Source organism: Agrilus planipennis, unplaced genomic scaffold (assembly GCF_000699045.2).
Source record: "Agrilus planipennis isolate EAB-ADULT unplaced genomic scaffold, Apla_2.0 scaffold91, whole genome shotgun sequence".
NCBI classification, from domain to species: Eukaryota; Metazoa; Arthropoda; class Insecta; order Coleoptera; family Buprestidae; genus Agrilus; species Agrilus planipennis.
The window spans coordinates 597,374-615,426 of NW_020440825.1; the positions used below are offsets into that span (position 1 = coordinate 597,374).

The window sequence follows — 18,053 nt, forward strand, 5'->3', positions numbered from 1 at the left end:
AACGAGAGACTCGAATCTCTCAATAAGTGGTGTCTCGATAGACATGGTTAAAATTTTCTAAGTTCAACATATTTCAGAGATCCCAGTCTTTCTACGAGAGACTCGAGTCTCTCAATTTTTCAGTTTTATTCATTCAGTCTCTCTGTGAGAGACTCGAATCTCTGAATTAACAACTTTATAGTTCGAGTCTCTCATAGACAGACTTTGAGAAATCCATAAAAACACCTAGGCAATAACTGAGAGACTGTGAGAGACGCTCTCAGAGACGCTGAAAGACTCTAAAAATTATGAAATTGACATACGGAACTGGATTAAATAATTTATAGTGACTCCTTCCAATTGGGAAGTTGGATACATTAGTAGGTATTCCTTAAATAAAAATTCTGTAACTAATGATCCCACTTACTTTAACCAGTTTAATATGAATTGGTATAAATTAAATCAAACAAGTAAGACAAAACTACTTTGAATCAGATCCTAGTAAAGAATGTACTCCTGGATGAATATGCGTTTATTTAGCACATATATTCGAAGGATTTCAAAAGACGGAGGTATTCAATTCAACTGTTTAACCATGGAGAATACACACAGAGTTCGTGATTATAAAATAAATAAATAATTACGTAAATAATGAAGATTTGTCTAGAAATTTACCTCTCTCTACCTCTACCTAGAAAAATATACGAACAGATTCCGTAAAATATCGCAGAGGCCTGGTACCTGCAAACGTATATCTGCTCACAGAATCGGTAGAAAGTCCTGAAGTTGATGTTTAATTTAAGAATTTTTCCAGTCGTATAGATATATTTATGCGAATCATTTCCTCTATAAATATATGCACACATATGTATATAATCTTTTTTCTGCCTTGCATGTTTTTTTTTTATTTAGACATGCATCCTTATTCCTACACGTTCTCATTACCTGTTCGTACGTAGCCTATGTTCCCATTAACTCCTACATGTCCTGCATATATTTTATAACGCGGGAGTCGCTGCTGATGCTGTAGATGATTAAAGAGAGCCTGCTCCCGGTAGGTGGTTTTTTTTTTACGTGCTAACCTAAGCCATGCACACCTGTCTGTATGACATGGTACGTGTATCTACTAAATATGTTGTACGTATAACAAAGTAGGATCTCTATCTCACTCTCCTATCTACAACCTGCCAACGAGCGTTTGAACAAATTTACGCCAGCCAAGAGACAGGAAAGGCACTAAGCCCAAGCCAGATTGCAAAAGAGTGGAAAAATCTTTGTTCAGTGAGCCTTTAGTCATCCGTGATTATCTATCTAAGGATGGACGGGGCTGCACGGTGTGTGTGTGTGTGTCGATGATGCGCTAGGTGTTGGTACATACACCACGGAAAAACGCGATGGGCTTGTGCATATTGTACTTCAACGACGAAAAGTGATCCTGTACGCTGTTAAACCAAAAATAATAGAAGGCATTACGACAATTTTTAGTTTGAAAAGATGAAGAATTAAAGCAGATTTCAATAAATTTATCATTCAAACGATCGTTTCGCCAGACTTTAACTTCATCAGAAGTTTGCATTGAACTTGCATGAATTAGTTTAGCTAATGCTTTTAGAAATGTATCATAATATACTGAACAAAAAAAAGAAATATACCTAATTAGTAATACTGAGAAGCGATTGAAGAATTTTTATTTCAGGAAATCAATCGTAAATCGAAACGCGTCTTCTAATTTCTTGGAATTTCAAACAAATATTCTGTTGAAAGGTATATTCTTATCTAGAAACTCGGACAGTGTCACTGTGTCTGTTGGTTACTTCAAATAATTAGAAAAATCATTCAGACCAAAACTTACCTAATGTACATTTTCTTTAAAAAGGAATCAGCAAACGCATCTACCGCATACTTACTTACACTTAGGCACCTAAATAAATTTGTAGTCGCATAAGTACTCGGATGTACGTATACTTACAAAGCTTACATGTATTCGTGGGCATGTGTTGTCGACATTATTAAAACTAACAAGGAATACCTAGTTACGACACGTTAGTTTCATTAAATATGTTACGACTTTGCGTTTTCTTTTGCCGTTCTCTGACACGAAAAAGAGCAAATGAGAGAGATATAGGATTAGTTGAGCAGAGAGAGAAATGGAGAATGCGAACGATAGTAAAGTCCGTGCCGTAGTTTTTGCAGGCAGGTATGTTTACTTTTCCGCTTTTCTACGGGAAAGTCAGGGCCGTAATTGATGGACTCTTAAGCCCGTATGACCACGTACGCTTTTTCTTCCTTTGATGTTCGAAAATAACTTGCTGGAGTTATTAGAAAGCTACCGACGCGACGATGTCGGTGGGTAAAGGCCAACAACAAATGAGGGTTGTTTTCCCTAGTGTGTGGTGTGTCGGATGACTAAGGGTGGTGGCGATTCCCACAAACGTAAACCTACAACTTCTTCACCTACATTCTTCGTTTATCAGTAACTGTGTCTGTGAATTGAAAATTGGATTTTGAAAATGAATCATATTTAAGTACATTATTTATTTATTTACCCGAGATAAAAATGTTCAGTCTCTCAGAGTCTCTGAAAGAGAGACGAGTCTCCGTCTCTCATCGAGTCTTTCTGGTGTCGCTAAGAGACAGAGACTGTCAAAAAAACTTTTTAGCGTATCTGAACGAGAGACTCGAGTCGCTCATAGAGAGATCCTCATTTCGTATCCAGTCTCTGAACGAGACTCGAATCTCTGAACGAGAGACTCGAATCTCTGAATAAGTGGTGTCTCGATAGACATGATTAAAATTTTCTAAGCTTAACATTCAGAGATCCCAGTTTTTCTACGAGAGACTCGAGTCTCTCAATTTTTCAGTTTTATTCATTCAGTCTCTCTGTGAGAGACTCGAATCTCTGAATTAACAACTTTATAGTTCGAGTCTCTCATAGACAGACTTTGAGAAATCCATAAAAACACCTAGGCAATAACTGAGAGACTGTGAGAGACGCTCTCAGAGACGCTGAAAGACTCTAAAAATTATGAAATTGACATACGGAACTGGATTAAATAATTTATAGTGACTCCTTCCAATTGGGAAGTTGGATACATTAGTAGGTATTCCTTAAATAAAAATTCTGTAACTAATGATCCCACTTACTTTAACCAGTTTAATATGAATTGGTATAAATTAAATCAAACAAGTAAGACAAAACTACTTTGAATCAGATCCTAGTAAAGAATGTACTCCTGGATGAATATCCGTTTATTTAGCACATATATTCGAAGGATTTCAAAAGACGGAGGTATTCAATTCAACTGTTTAACCATGGAGAATACACACAGAGTTCGTGATTATAAAATAAATAAATAATTACGTAAATAATGAAGATTTGTCTAGAAATTTACCTCTCTCTACCTCTACCTAGAAAAATATACGAACAGATTCCGTAAAATATCGCAGAGGCCTGGTACCTGCAAACGTATATCTGCTCACAGAATCGGTAGAAAGTCCTGAAGTTGATGTTTAATTTAAGAATTTTTCCAGTCGTATAGATATATTTATGCGAATCATTTCCTCTATAAATATATGCACACATATGTATATAATCTTTTTTCTGCCTTGCATGTTTTTTTTTTATTTAGACATGCATCCTTATTCCTACACGTTCTCATTACCTGTTCGTACGTAGCCTATGTTCCCATTAACTCCTACATGTCCTGCATATATTTTATAACGCGGGAGTCGCTGCTGATGCTGTAGATGATTAAAGAGAGCCTGCTCCCGGTAGGTGGTTTTTTTTTTACGTGCTAACCTAAGCCATGCACACCTGTCTCTATGACATGGTACGTGTATCTACTAAATATGTTGTACGTATAACAAAGTAGGATCTCTATCTCACTCTCCTATCTACAACCTGCCAACGAGCGTTTGAACAAATTTACGCCAGCCAAGAGACAGGAAAGGCACTAAGCCCAAGCCAGATTGCAAAAGAGTGGAAAAATCTTTGTTCAGTGAGCCTTTAGTCATCCGTGATTATCTATCTAAGGATGGACGGGGCTGCACGGTGTGTGTGTGTGTGTGTCGATGATGCGCTAGGTGTTGGTACATACACCACGGAAAAACGCGATGGGCTTGTGCATATTGTACTTCAACGACGAAAAGTGATCCTGTACGCTGTTAAACCAAAAATAATAGAAGGCATTACGACAATTTTTAGTTTGAAAAGATGAAGAATTAAAGCAGATTTCAATAAATTTATCAATTAAACGATCGTTTCGCCAGACTTTGACTTCATCAGAAGTTTGCATTGAACTTGCATGAATTAGTTTAGCTAATGCTTTTAGAAATGTATCATAATATACTGAACAAAAAAAAGAAATATACCTAATTAGTAATACTGAGAAGCGATTGAAGAATTTTTATTTCAGGAAATCAATCGTAAATCGAAACGCGTCTTCTAATTTCTTGGAATTTCAAACAAATATTCTGTTGAAAGGTATATTCTTATCTAGAAACTCGGACAGTGTCACTGTGTCTGTTGGTTACTTCAAATAATTAGAAAAATCATTCAGACCAAAACTTACCTAATAGTAATATTATAAAGATATGAGAAATATTTTGGAATTTTTATTACAGAAATCACCAGTTGCTCTTTCTTAAAACTCTTTTAAATGTTTTCCATATAGTTCGACACATTATAAGGACAAAAACATATTTTGGATTAATTTTTTAAGCGTACCGTAGCACTAAATAAAAAAAATTAAATTATCAATAGTAAAAATCAATGCCAATAATATCGATTCATATTTCTACCGAAAAAATATAATTTGCATTTTTTAATTTAAAAGTTATTCAATAAATTAGAAAAAAACTATGGGATAAGTGAAAACTGTTTGAAAATTGTCTGCTCGAATTAATTTTATTGAATATTAGATGGATTTAGCTGTTGGCTCTACATGTAACAGTGTAATTAAATAACTAAGACAATAAAACTCTTGGTGTGTTCCATAAAATTGAGTTTATTCGCTATATTCTCTAATTTTATTGTGACTAAACTTGAAATTATCACTACCGTTTAATATGTAATTTAATCCGTTTACTGCAATTAAAATATTGTGTACTTATAAAACCAAACGGCGCTCTTCCTAACATACGCTAGTGTGTAGAGAGTTGCATATATGTATTCAGGATATTGAAGGATAATAAATATTCAAGGATGTGTAATACTCAGTAACATGAAAATAGTTTTTTTTTCTTTTTTTTAATTTTTCATTGACAGTTTTATTAATGCATATTATTATTCCTTTGTTACATGGATCCTATATTTACGACACCCTTTCAATGTATAATTTTTAATTTGCTTTAAGGATGTATATTATTGCAGATACAACAAAATCCAATTAGGATTGAGAAAATATGTTTTTGTTGGCATAAATGCCTTTTTATCAACTTTAAATTTACTCACACATTTGCGTTATTTTTAATTAAATAACATTATATCAATAATATGAAAAATAATTAAAATGTGGACGAAATGTAGATATTATTTTCTACAGAAAAGGGGATGTGACGCAGGGTTTTAGTAAAATTTAATGCTGTTTTGAGTAACCACATCGGCACATTTTTAGGGCAATTAAAGTAGGAAAGTTCGATCGGCAGCACTCCACGATCGCGAGCAAGCGACAGCACAGCACCCCCAAGGGATATGCGTGCGCCAGTAGGGTAGGTATGCTAATTGTTTCCGAAACGGAAATAACGGAAACGATTACCCAGTAACTGCAACAACTAACAAGTTACCACTGTGTGTATTCTAATGCGAAAAATACGAAAAACTTCCGGATTACTTTGGCACAAGCGCGCGGCTACGCTACCCTGCACGAATCGAGGTGTTAATAGGTCCGATAGTAGTAGATGTTTTGCAATTTTCCAAATAATCGATTGTTTTATCTCACTTTTCAATCGTTGGGCGGATCGTTATTTGTATTTTCTTTTGGAGCAGTCTCCTATTTTAAACACTTATCTACATACGTATTTAAGGATGCGAAAATATTTAATATTTTTCGATGGGATTGGTTATTTATTCTGAAAAAAGTATTGGATTGTAACGTGATTATTATATTCTCGTTTCCATTTATTCACATATGCGATTAATACTCTTAGAAATATGTTTAATTTATATTAAACATGTTATCAGTATCTTGGCGCTGTGAATGACATAGAATTGGTGATATCACAGAATAATTAATATGAATAAAATCATCCAATATATTTTATCGAAATGAAAAATAACTATTTAGGTAACTAGAACAATTATAAAGTTGTGATGAGGGTTATTTCAAATCAAAGCGTTTGAAAGGTGGTATCGGAAATTTAATTTTAGCGGTTACGATTATTCAAACTTCTGTAAACTGTACACGGAGAAAATGAAAAACGAAAACTTTAGTTGATATTACAAATGTAATTGTAAAAATTAGGAAACTTGAAATGATTATTAATGAAATTTTGCGTTGTCATGAAAATTTAGTTTTCTCCGTGTATCTTTGCCATTTTTGAAGTATTTTCAAAACTGTTTGTATATACATATACCTACACAAAACATATTTTTCAAAATACATATTGTATATTAGCATTCAATTAGCAGGATTACAGAAGTTGACATCAAAGAAACATCCAATCTGAAAACTGCAAATGGTCGGTTGATATTAGATAATTAATGCGGGTTGTATATTCTCGTATTTACTCTGCTAACTGAAGTGTTAGAAATGGGCGCAGGACTATCGCATTTGGATGTACCCCAGGTACATTAAAAAAAATTTTGTTGGATTTACTATGCTGTGTTAATTTCCCATTTAACGGCTCATATTTGAGTCCTTTTTCTACTATGAAAGGACTCAACTATGAAATGTTAAATGGAAAATTAACACAGCATAGATAGTAAATTCAACTATTTCATTTCTCTCAATGTAATAAGACATTTGCATGGAAATACATACATGACATTTCATTAGTGTTGTCTTCTACTACCGTAGCCTTATGATTCTAAATATATTCGTTAAGAAAAAACTTATTACATACAAATATATGTAACTATAAATATTACCGAGAGTTAATGAACATAAAGCAAATTAACAAGAAAAGATTTAGTTCTTGGCCAGTAATTTATTTTTATTCAGCACGTCATAAATAGTGTCGAAAAATCATTTACAAAGCACTTGAAGTTACTATTCCCCGTCGGTTTTCACTTTTCTAGTTGAGTTTGTGTGAAAATTTTCGTTCCCTTTCCTTTAAAATTGCTATAAGGAGCGGTTCCCAAATGGTGTTTCGCAGAACGCTGGTGTTCCGTGGAAGGGTCACAGGGGTTTCGCGAGATACGGTGTCTTTTGTTTTAATAACCATAATCAAAATTCTGGGATAAGTAACCCTAATGGTTCATTTTATGATAGGGACGAGTATATAGCTATTTTTGAGAAAGAAAGATTGTAACAGATGCACTGCAGTCAAGGCTTTTTAAAAAAGCATGGGAAGATATGGCAAGTCATCATAAATTACCCCTTCTACGCATGGAAAATGGGCATCTAATATCGAATTGTATTGCATGATGAAAAATGGATAATGAAAATGACTTATTTGATCGATAATTTCGATAAACTCAACGTAATCGGCAGGTTCTTAATGTGAATAACCACAACTAAGTTTATAGTGAGACACAGAATATCTTCTCTAACAAAAAACAACAAATTTGGCTTCTGAGAATTTGATCGATATTAAGAATTCGTCCTTTCTAAAACAAAAATTCGAATCGAATGATTCAAATTTGAATTACCTTTGGATTGAACCTACGATAAAGATAAATACTGTGCAGTAATTGCGAAGGATACCGCGGTTCCTGTTTTCGATTTGTATTGACGAGCTTTTCAGTTTACGTCTACAATAAAAACAAATTCAGAATTTGACTGGATACCGTTCCTTTTTTATCGAGATGGGGTTCCGCCAAAAAAGGGAGAGTCAGAAAGGGTTCCGTAGAAAAGAAAAATTGTTAACCGCTGGGTTAGAGTATCGTACGACCTTGACAAAGAATTCACCATGTCGGTGGTGCGTTTAAGGGTCGGTAGGAGAGGCAACTTGCACGCGGTTAACATAGGTAGACGGAGGATCCTTGCGCTTGCTTTTCCACGTGGTAAACACGTGTTTGACCGTGTAATGCTTAATGAGCAGTGATTGCGGCTTCCCGCAATTAACCATAATGTGTAAACTACTGGCCAAATTATGTACAGCCAGCATAAGGGGTGCGTGTGTACGTGTGTACGAGGGGCGCGGGGTGGTCCGAACGGAGTAGAAAGTGCGGCGTCACTGAATCACCACCGCCGACGGCACCACCACCACCGCCACTACCACCACCACCACCAGCACCACCACTACTACACCAGTGCACCGATTGATATTGTGTGATAATTATAATGAGCTGAATTTATAGATTGTGCTTAATTGATTGTGCTCATGTAGGTACCTACTGTTGCCACCGCGGAGTTATTAAGCTCCTCATTTCACGCTGTTCGTTCAAATCACAGTTCAGTACTTTATTAATAAATAACTGATTCGATGGTAGGTAGGTAGGTAATAAAAAAAAGCATACATAAAGAGCATGACCACCGAGTTGTTAACTTGTTTCTCCATTTGTTCGGAAGCGCCAGAAAAACTGATAAAAAGTAAAAGCGATTACCGGTATAATTGATAATAATCAATTAACGAGGCTGAAAAAGACACTGATTTAGGCATCAGCGTTTTATTTGATTTAACAGAAATTATTATTGATTTACGATCTGTATATACAATTTTGATTTTGATTGATTAGATTCTGTATGCTGGAAGGTTATTTTAAATGTAGAAGAAAATCAGCAACGAATCTTTTAAAAACTGTGCACTATTCATAGCAAATTCAGTCCATTATAACTTTAAATGCTTACTGGTGAGCTATTAAATACTAATGTAACCATTAATGATTTGTTATACTGATAAAGCATTCTAATTCAAACGAAAATTAGTAATACTAGATGCTACCAAATGAATTCGTAACATTCCGAAATTGAAGACAATAAAAGCATTAAAAAGATTTTATATTCCATTGAAAACATTAACGAAAAGGGTAGTTCTATTGCACGACATTGTTTGTTATTATTTTATGTTAGGAATCTAAAGTTGAGTGAAAATCGCCAAAGGGCTTCTCTAAGAGACGCTATTCAACCCCTGTAAGTGATGACCGCTGAAAATATAACCAGTTTAACAAGAAAGGGTAGAAACAACGAACATCGCTTTTAAGTTTTCAGTGCACAGTAATAGACGTACCACCTCTACCTACAGCAAGTATGCATCTCTGTATCACATAAAATTCAGTCTAATTAAATAACTAAACATTTTGTAAATGTTTAAAGTGATTTCAGAAAAATTGAGGTAAGACGATATTATTTATATTCATTATTATTATGCTCTATTTAATACTTGTATCTCATAATGCGACATCAGTCAATAAACAGTAAATACTAATTTGAAAAAATGATCGATGATATTTTGCAGCAGTAGGTAAAGTGTTTACCTTTAAAATAACGTGACCTAATAACGTAATTGACCTATTTGTACAATGAGAAGTAACGCAAAACATATCCTAAGTCCTATGTCCCTTGAGACTGTTGACGTGAAAATCCGACATAGATAAAGTTTTTCATGAAAACTTTAATACTCTATTTGCCCAGTTTAATTTAGCTGAGACCTTTCAAAAAGACAGTCGATGATATTTTTTGAGAAACTGCAAAATTTTTGATTTGAGTATTTATGGTCACGTTGTAGTTATAAACTGCTGTTTCACATTAAATTTTTCTATAAATTCCAAAATTGTACAGTTAATTTTATGCTGATTCAATAACTGACGGAGTACGCATACAAATTCATAAATATGAAGCTTCTTTAAAAATATTAATTAATTAATTACATAAGAAGCCACTTAAGTATTATTCAAACCAAAGCAAAACATTCAGCAGTTCTACTTTTACCTTCAAATTGTTGTCAAACAATCCATGCGTTCAACGAAACAATTACAAGTTGATACCATAAATTTCAATGTCTTCTTATTTTCTACGGTCACTAATTTTTTATACGTTTATAGTAGATACACTTAAAGACAGTCTAAGAGTTCACATTAAGTTTATCTCACAGAAAAGTTACCGTACGTATGTTCGATGGATAAGAATTTCCATGGACGAACATATGAATAAGAGCAGATTCATATGCAGTCGAAGAAAAAGATGCTGCTGGACTTGTTTGTTATGTCATGGTATGTTGACGCAGTCATGCCCGATTTGAAGATTAACCAAAATATTTTTGCGATCCTTCCAGGATGACGAAATGCTACCGTGTTGATGCTGACCCAAGTATTACATAGAGAATCCTTGAATCCCGATGCGTTTGATGTTTTCATCAAATTCACTAAAGTTCGAATGTTAAATCCAACCCGAATCCTAGAAATATTTAGGTGACTTCTTCTTTCTGGTTTGATCAAACTGTTAGTCCATTTTCACTAGTTCAACTGTCTGAGAAGAAGTTGCTTGGATGAGAAAGGAGACTGTCGAGCTTCGCTTGCCGAGGTTCAACAGGATTCAAAGTCCCGAATTTCTTCCAAATAGGTTTACTTCAGAAGAAAAAGGGAAGAAAGATTTCTAACATCACAATCGGTTGATGTGCTGAATGAACAGGCGACAAGTTTTATTACAAAGAGAGACACAGGAACGTCGATGTGCGCAGTTGAGGCGTCCTTACTGAACGAAGGGCGCCAAAGGAGTGAAGGCGTCTCGAGTTAAGAAGACATGGGGTGGTATTGTAAGGCGTCGCGGGAGAAAAGACGACGGCGCCGTTATACACGTCGCCCGCCGTCGACTGCCAGCACAAGACGCTTTGGAGGGAATCGGCGCGCCGGCGTTTCTCCCCTCTCCTACGACACGCCTCCGTCGGAAGAAGGGTGTAAGGAAAAATTTAAGAAAAGTCAAGATTTTTTCCAAGGAGCTGCGCCTCCCTCTCCCTTTCGCCGTCGCGCTCGTCGCTCGCATCGCGCACCATTCCGACGCTCGGCGTCTTTTTTTACATCATGCGTGACATGAAGATTGCGAGCTTCACAAACCGTCGAAATGGATGGTAAGCACACGTAACAAAACCAATCAGGAAAACAAAGTATTTCTTTCTTTTTTCGAAATTATTATTGCGGAAATAATGGGGCAAGTTAATCTAAAATCTACGAAACTAAACTTTTTTAAAAAAGCATGCTTTTCTTTTTCATCGCAATATAAAAAGTAGCGCAACTTATTTTTCAATGGTATCTTTTTTTGGACATTGCTATGAAAAGTAAAAGTTTTTGATTATGAAATTACAGTTAAACTAGCGCGGCAAGTGAAATAATAACTTCAAATATTAATTGTATCGAAGAATGATGCAAAATACTTGATAGTTATGAAATTTTGAGAAATCCTTAGTACTTTCCACTTGTTTTTTGTTTTCTCACATTGTTTAGTGTAGTTTCATGACCGAAACCGGCTATAAGTTTTAAGCTTTACTACTAAACACAATTCTTCTTCCTGTACTACAGTAAATTTATGCGAAATTTATAAGAAGACAGGCATTTCTTTGATGCGTTTCCGGTATCTTTCTTCATCATCTCTGTCCCTAGGACATACGTAACTTTCCAAATTCGGAACCTTCTTTCCCGTTTAGTGCGGCCTTTCTAGTAACTTTTTACCGCACTTTAACACTTTTTTTTATCAGTTTTAGTAATTCAGTGTCACTTTTATATTAGGTATTATTTTTTAGGGTGTTTGTCACTGGGGTAATTAGAACGAGTCATGCATCCTGATTAAGCGATAAAAATAATTCTTACCTTAGCTGCAAAGGCAGAGTTGTATAGGGCGCACACACTTATTAAAGGAACCAACACACTTAGGGGACATGGTAGAGAATGCGCTCCTTTAGGCACACTATCAGCCCTTATCGGGGAGTGGGGAGGACGCATGAGCAGCGTCGCGACGCTAAGGATGCCGATAACTGGCGCCCCAAAGCAACTGTGACCGAACCGTGAACTAACGGAGGGTCGTGCGCCGTCTGTCGTCAGAGGGAGAGAGAGAGAAAGAGAGAGACGTCCGATTGACACGGCGCGGCGTCTTCTTTCGACGTCCAGCGTCGGTCGACGCGGACAACTGTCCGTTCAGTTTATAACACAGTTCAACGACGCTGTTACGTCGATAAACTGCTGCCAGCTCGAAATTGCGAGCGCATAAAAAAGGGAAAGAAATAAAAAAAATTAAAAAAAAGGGAACAGTACGGACCCTGACCACCTGTAAACAACTCGTCAATGAATTTATAACTTGGTACCGTTCGCATGCAATATCCGAACATTTAAAAATTAGACCAATCGGTTCATTAATTTACACCATTGTGTTGTAATTTAGATAAACGTGATGATGTTACAATACAGGCGGACAATAAAAACAATTAAAGGACTAATTTAATTAGTTGAACATGGCAAACTCTTTGCTTTTTAAAACCACTTTTCGGTTTTACTTACAGCTACTTCATAAAGAGATCGTTACAATTAAGCTGCTGTCTTGAAATTAAAATGGTTTTTGTTTAGTGTATTCCGTTTTATATATTTTTTGAAAATTTAGCACAGTAAATTAGATACCCTATAAGGATCAAGTCATAAATTGCTGTAATAACTAAAATATTTATCATGATGATAATTCATTCTCAAATTACATTCTAATGTAGACACTAGAAAAGCTTCCTATGTCTCATTATTCGGGGAATGGGGAGAACCCACAATGTTCTTATTCTTTCTTATAAAGAAGGAGGAATTCTTAACCAAAGCACTGAACTGATATGGGTGAATAAGGTTTTTTTTTGTTTACTGTAAAACCTTAACGTTTCGCCCCAGAAGACGGTCTATTCAAACCTACAAATGTGATATAAAAATTAGAAAGAGGAGACTGTGGTAAATATTAGTTAAAAATTAACATAAAATTATTTGTGGTAATTAAGGGTGAGTATTCCTTTTAATTTTTAATACAAATGTGATATTTAGCAACATGATCGTACTTAGTCACTTACTACTATAAGTTATGAAGAAGACAGTTCCAAATAATTCAGTGTGTACAATAATTTTCAAAGAGAATGTGTTAAGTACGGAGTTACATATATACTGTACTATTATCGTATATTATTTCTTTGTTGGAATAATTTGTAGATATTGTGGTAATAGTTAGCAATTAAATTATTTTCAAAATCAGACCGAGAATTCAGTCTTTTTTTTTCACGAATTAGGTTGGAAGAAGTGACGTCTGAAGTAATTGCCCTCTGTGTACAATACATCCACACATACCAAAATAAGGGGCATACAGTTACAATATTTTTTGCTTCTAAATAGGCAATTACAATACCTACTGGCTTCTCTGCGAAGAACAAATAATTTTTTTTATGTTTTGGAAAATTGAGGCATATATCGAAACGTTTTGTCTCATTAAAATATTTTGTTTCTTTAATCCAGTTAAAAATTAGACCAATCGGTTCATTAATTTACACCATTGTGTTGTTATTTAGATAAACGTGGAGGTACGTGTCCAACCAGTCTAAGGACTGATGACCTTATGATGATGATGATAAATCCAGTTAAATTAAAATTACTTTTGCAACAAAAAAAATGTTTTATAAATGTCTTTCTAAATTAAGAGAAACAACACTTGGTTCAAAGTCGTAATAAAAGTAATAAAAACTAATCAGTAGACAGAAGGCATCTGGCAAGGCTGACCGAAGCTTCTAATTAGATTTAAGTTCCGGCATTACAAGAATTTTCACTCCACGTTATTCGATGGTATGTCCTTCAACACAAGCAGGACATACGTACTTAGTAAGATTAGAAACTGAGTAAGAGTTTTGTCTTTGTGGTAATTTATATAGCAAAAATCGAACTTGATTAAGAATTTATAAATAAAACACTAAAATCTCATTTCAAGTCTCATAGTGACGGTGGCACTTTGTATTCTTGTATGTCAAAACGTATCTGTTTTTTCGAAGGTCAATGGGCCTCGCTAGATCCACAATGGACCCTAACTCGTAAAACCTCGTCTTTTTGAGGTATGATCCCTTAATGTTGCATTCTTCGGCCTATAGGTATTGAATACGTCCAAGTGTGTTGAACGTTTCTTTTATTTTTAGGAAACCAAAAGATTATTGCATTAAGTAAAATCTGTTTTCGACTGTAGAATAGGTTTTAGAAGACCTTTTCTCAAGAATTAAAAAACGTCTGATGCTTGGAAAGCAAATCACCAGAAACTGCTCTTTATCTTTGTTACGAATTGATAATACTAGTATTCGTTTTACATAAATTGAAGTTGAAGATTTCCCAAAAATTAAAAGCTGGAACCAGAACAATTATTTTAATGGGTTTGAAGAATGTAAACTTCTTATGTGAGGTGTGTAATTCGGCGGGCTTTTAAACTAGAAAGTTATTGGATATTTGAGTCGTAAAAATAAAATTCCGTCTGATTTTATCTTTCCATGCCAAAATTATAAAAGGTGAAAGCCCAGAAGAGAATTCTTGATGGAATGCTTACATTTGTACTGCATTTATTTAGATTAAATTTGGTATACCGACGTGGGCTGATGGCTCAAAATGATGTTAATTTTTGGAAGAGTAGGTTTTTTGTGCCCCCTTTTTCTTCCCTTACTCCATTAAAGTACTTACCGTTAAATGCAACAAGATGTAGTTCCTTCTGATTTTTAACATGTCATTTACGAGGTATTTGTCTTAAAAGTAGTTGGAAAAATTCCCTCCTTCCTCTAATTTCTAACTTATTCATCATCATTATCGTCATAAGATCATTAAACTGACTCCACTCTTTCCTATCCTGAACTAATCTTCACATTTCCCTAACACTAGAAAATCCCATATCCTTAACTATTTGTGAATAGTAATCTCATCTGCTTCTACCTGCTCTCCTATTAACTCCTGTTTCTGCTTCTAATATGTCTTTTAATACCTGAGAAGGCGTCCTAGCAACCTGTCTTATCTATTTCTTATTGACTTCCATGACGCTCTCTGTTCTCCTATTTTTTCCAATACCTCTTCACTTCTAACCTTCTCTATCCACGGTGTCCTCATCATTTGCCTGTAACACCACATTTCGGCCGTTTCTAACCTTTTCCCTTTTGCAGCTCTCACCGTCTACGTTTCGTAACCGTCCGCGATCATAGATTTTTTTCCTAAAGGCGACTCGGCCCTATACACTATATCAATTTTCGAAGAATTAAATGAAAATTGGTAAGAGGTTATGGAACTCCACCGCGTGCGCGCCTAATTTATTTAAAATCTTTGAATCCTATTACATCTGATGACTTCATCATCAGAGTCACTGATTTCGAATCCAGTCCGACTCACAGAAGTATTAAGGTAAGTTATCCTTTATATGCTTCGATAAAACTGTTAGTCCATCCCCATTCCGAGTTCCAATTGCTTGATAAGAATTTAGTTGGATAGATGCTTCTAGGTCTTCGCTCGTCAGGTTGAAATAGGATTCAATTCTCGATTTATTTTACGTCTCAAAACGTTTTAATGACCGATGGTGATGAAAACTGATGACCAATACGAAATTAATGCATGATCTAACGACTCCACTTGTTTTAAAATGTTTGAAGGCGATCTATATGCTCAAAAAGTAAAACTAAAACGTTTATCGTTTCTGTGCACGGACCAGCGAAAAGGACCAAGTAAATAAAGCGGTATCCTTGCATGTAGAGGTTTTGTCCTATTGATTTTTATCAGAATGCAATGGAACGGTGGCGCTGGTGTCGTAGCTGGATGTGGATGGATGGATGCAGTGGCCAGCGCCAAAGAACAACAGGTGTTCGTATGTGTGCATCGCGCGGTGCATCGAAAAAAAAAAAAGAAAAGCACGAAACGAACGAGTGCAGCGCCGGCGGAGGCGGCGGGCGACTTTTTTTCAATGGCAACGTCAATGACACTATTACAGCATTTCACGGTTTATTGTGGATTCATTGAACGGCCTGAAAAATGTGACTTTTTAATTATACACAAACACGGTTTGTTTTATTTATGATTCGATGTCGTCTTATAATTAGGTCACAAATGCATGTTTTACTTTCACTCCTGTTATTCCTATACCTATTAATAGGTATGTATATTTTATTTATGGATTCGCGTACATTTTAATTTGATTGTTTTTAAATCCGTTATAACTCCAAATGCGTATTGGCATCATCGGCGACCTATGCGATCGTATTATCATATCGTTGTCTGTACTCGATGGTTCTTAAAATGTTATTTAGGAAATTTTGGGGGATGTACAGGGTGTTCAATAATGAATGTGAAGGAATGTACTTAAATATGTAAAAAAATCTCCACACCATCACATAAATTATTTTGAATTCCAATTTTCAATGGTACAACTCTTGAGAACGATAGAGAACCAATATATAAAAAATGAAAAACGAGTGGGCAGTATCACCAATTTATTTGCCACACGAAAATTATTTCGATCTTATATCGAAAGTTTGATATGCAAATGAATATACAACTTTCTAGACGTTCTGGAAAGATTGTTAGAAATTAACGAAGCACTGTGCAGTTTCAAATGGTTGGAAATCCTCTATCTCCATAAACCAACCTAAGTCCATGAGACAAAGTACTTTTACCTAATGACTCCACTACCACGTCCTATCAATGGTCCTAAGACGAACGAATATTCGCATTTTTACATGCTCTATATGTCAAATGATTGATGATTTTCAATTAATAGTTTCGTTCTTCATTAGACATATTAGACATTTTGTCAACTAATTTTAGATTATCTTATTAACCGGTATCTTAGGTGCACTATTTTGCTTTACAAGCCTACCTGTACTAGTACCAGAGATACGAAGATTATTATGTGGTGAAGTGATGGTTGTGACATGTACCTACTTACAAATTGATCTGATTGGTAATTACTAATTAGTTTGGCTAATAATTTCGTGATCATTGTTCGGATGTGAAATACTTTTGCTGGAATTGTTAACATTTTGATAACGCTCATCTCTAGCCTCATTACAACAGTAATTTTTAAAGATTTCAAAACTCGATACTCAAAACATTTAACTGGAAACTAAAAATTCAACTAGTTTGACAGTCTCCATTACTATATAAGTACATATTACTTACCGCGCCAAAATAGTCATTTATTAGAAGTTAAATTGCACTTTTATAAAAGAAAAATGTATTGCACCACTAAAACCCTATAATAAATTGCACTTCGACGTTTACTTTCTGAAAGTCGCTATTAAACTCAAAAGGTTCCGGTCTTGGATTTTGCTTCGAGACGTTATGGGAAGTCATCCCCACTTTTTTAACGGAAAAACGACTTTAAATAAAAAACGGATGAGTGTGTGGATATAATTTATCAGAAGGGCTGTAAGGGTTCGTAAGAAAGTTCGTTAAGATGTTCTCCTTCGTTGGGCAAGATTCATATGTCGCGTGCCAGACCTTATGCCTGTTGAATCTATATGGTACGCTGCTTGTCACGCATTAGTGATCCTTGTAGGTATGTACATATGCATCTAGGAATTAATATCCGTTTGTACTTGATTCTATACCAAAATTTGGAATTTGGAATACAGAAACTACCTACAAATTAAAAAACTCCGTCGAAAAAAAGAGTACCTACCAGAGTTACTATAACGATTTCGACAATTTTTTAACAAAAAACTACACGTATATAACTTGTTTCCAATGAGTAACAATCAACAGTACAATTATATTTCAGTCAACAATCTTAAATCACAATTCTTAGATACGTGACATTCAAAATTACGAACAATATATGTTTTTGAGTTCCCTGTTCCTAGACTTTTCAAGCGACCTCCTACGGGATGTACAAAAAAAAACATAAATAGATACATTTGAAAATGTATTAATGTTCCATGTTCCTAGAATGTTCAAGCGACGTCTCACAGGATATACAAAAAATAAATAAGCAGGTACATTTTAAAACGTATTCGTCTAT

The 18,053-nt window shown here is 35.0% G+C and overlaps 1 protein-coding gene across 6 annotated transcripts in view; it reads right to left on the reverse strand.

The window, feature by feature from the left end:
* LOC108735472 (homeobox protein prospero-like) overlaps nt 1-17,233 on the reverse strand; it is a 124,982-nt gene extending 107,749 nt beyond the window's left edge. For 5 of the 6 annotated variants that reach the window (XM_025979943.1, XM_025979942.1, XM_025979940.1 and 2 more), the window contains exon 1: nt 11,882-11,961. The gene's annotated coding sequence lies outside the window, so the exon portion shown is untranslated. Of the gene's footprint in view, nt 1-11,881; nt 11,962-17,212 lie in introns of those variants that run through there. The other variant, XM_025979939.1, reaches the window with a different exon arrangement.
* Nucleotides 17,234-18,053: the final 820 nt, after the last annotated feature.